A 2874-nucleotide genomic window follows, 5' to 3' on the forward strand; every position below is an offset into this window, starting at 1 on the left:
AATATCATGTAAACAAGATATATCAAAATCTTTCTTCAAAAGATATACGAGTCTAGATTTAATCGTAGCAAAGACTCCATATAATAAAACGAGATATTATAGTTTTGAGATAACCAAAACGAGATAGAAAGAGTTTAAGAAAATAATTGAAATTTGAACTTACTGCGGGTCCTGAGGATACAGTCTCCTCAACTGAGGATACCGTTTCGTGTAGATATAGCAGAGTTCTTCAGAACTTGAGGTAACCGTTCCCTCGACTGAGGACACTGTTACCTCAAGGTCACTTTTACTTTGTGCATAGTTCTAAGATACTCTTTTACATAATATGTCCTGAACCTATTTCTAGGACTTCATGACGATCTCATAGATGTAATATTTTTACGTTGATCATCTTCATAATACGCTTCTCTTGAATCAAGTTTGAGTAGCTAAATAATAAACACTACAAAACATACCAAGCTCATAAAAGCGTAAAATAAAATATCTTAGAAATAAAACGATAACTTGACATGCTTCAAAACCCATCAAGACCTAGGGTCAACAAATTCCCCCTTTTTGATGATGTCAAATCTTTCCTAAGATTTATTTCCAAGGTAGTTCCTCTTTAAATAGATATCGTCTATAGTCAAATAAACCATGTGTTAAAGAAATCAAGGTATCAACCGTAATGTCCAAAGCAAACAATTATAGACGATTTAGAAACACAAGCTAGAGGCAGAGAACGAATCTTTAAAAGAGTCTAAAGGGTTGACAACTAAATCAATCAAATCTTAGGTATGTTTCCCCCTCTTGACTTCATCGAAAAGGATAAGAGACTAGAATAATACCATGCAAAATTAGCACACAAGATCAACAAAATAAGGTGCACAATAGGAATTAAGCAAATAGTTGATTAATCATAAAAACAAGAAAATAAGAAATTGTTTAATACAGACCAAGGGTTAACTAAATGAGGAAGGATGAAGAAAGAGATGATCATAAAGCAAACTACAAGAGCTATAAAACGGATCACCAACAAAACAAGCAACTCCGCCCAAGATCATCAATGTTACTTGATTGACACCGAGCAACACCCAAAAAGAAAATCACCATGACCCCAGGCGTATTCTCCATAAATCCTTCCAAGATTAAGTTTTAACAACTGATCGATCCGTTTCGTGTTCACAATTAAAGGTGTGGTCGTTGGGTCACGTCCGAATCAAAACACAATTTATAGTTTCACAAACAACTCTACAATTAGTAAAGAGGCAAGTAAAGGTCGGATCCCAAAGGACGGGAATTGAGATGAGATTTCTATTGAAACTAGTGATGTCTTAGGGGTGTCACAATTTGGGTTGATGTAGAAGATCACTAACTAAAATAGCAATGAAAATAAACAAGCAAGATGAATTAAAAGGGTTGTAAACAATTGATAAAAAGCACTAGGGTGTCATGGGGTCATAGGGGAATCATGGGAATTGATCATAGAAACATGTTCTCAAATTATAAGCAAGCAATTATTGTTGTGATGGATTGAGTTGGGTTATATCTTACAATCCTAGGAAAGTTTGGGTCCCGGAGCCGAATCGATTAGATTGTACAACACCTACAAGTCGACTTAGTCTTCCCTACTCAACAACATGCATGGTCTAATGAGACTCGAGTTGGTTTATGTCTTACAAGTCTCATTGAAAAGATAGGTGATGGGTAAAATATGCAAACATAACATGTGCATGAGTTGAGATCAAAACAAGAAAGCAAATAAAACATGAAAGCATATTAATTTAAGCATGAATCATTCCCCATGTTGGTTTCCCCTAATCACCCATTAACCCTAGCTAAGAGACTACTCACTCATTATCATGTTGATCATGCTAGCAAGGTTGTCAATCATACCAACAAAATGAAACATGATGAATAAATGAAAGTAATTAACAATAATTAAAAAGGGATTAAGAGAATTATACCTACTAATGGTTCCAATAATAAAGCAAAGATAAAAGAAGTACTTGATGCTTGATTGAGAGGTTGTCAATCTCCCAATAATAACCCAAATAATCTTCAATTACCCAAAATAAAGGATGAACAAAAGAGAGATTAAGGAAATAAAACTTGTATTAAAACTTGATTAATTGTTGATTACAAAACTAAAGAGAGATTTGATTGATATTAACTACTCTAATTATTGATAAGAAGAACATGCTCTTCTAATTAGACTAATTGGGTATTTATAGTGGAAATTAGGGGGATGCATTAGGGTAAACTAAGGGCTAAACTAGTAATTACACTTTTTAGATTGAGCAGGGAGGAGCCGGTATTTTTCGAAGGAAGGGCTTCTTTCTTTGTAGCTTGGAGAAGACGAAATTGCGCTGGGCTGGAATCCGAGCGGTTTTGAGTCGGGACGGGCGGATTCTGGCGATGGAACACGGGCGGTTTTGGAGGAATCCGGGCGGATTGTGGCAGTCCTAACACGAGTGTCTTGGGGTGAAACCGCACGGATTGTGCATGTAGAGGACGGCCGGATTGTAGACAATCCGCACGGATTGTGCCTCAGCAAGATTTCTTCTTCTTTTCTTCCCTTTTCTTCATAAAATCCTTGGGGATTTCCTCGGGGATGCAAGGATCCTTTCTCGTCATTGCCCAACTACTATAATATGTACAAAGGCCTTCTAATCTTGTCTCTCCTTGATGCTTTGTCATTGAATTCAATCAATTTAGTCTCGTTTTGTCATGAAAATGCAAGATTCTTACTCCTTTCCTACCAAGGGATCAAAATCTCAAAGAATATGCAAAACAAAGAACTAAAGACAATAAATGACCCAAATATGCACTAAAAAGCATGGGAACAAGGCTAATTCGGGGGCTAAATATGCGCTAATTATGGTCACATCAAAT

Source organism: Silene latifolia, chromosome 1 (genome assembly GCF_048544455.1).
Source record: "Silene latifolia isolate original U9 population chromosome 1, ASM4854445v1, whole genome shotgun sequence".
Classification (NCBI taxonomy): domain Eukaryota; kingdom Viridiplantae; phylum Streptophyta; class Magnoliopsida; order Caryophyllales; family Caryophyllaceae; genus Silene; species Silene latifolia.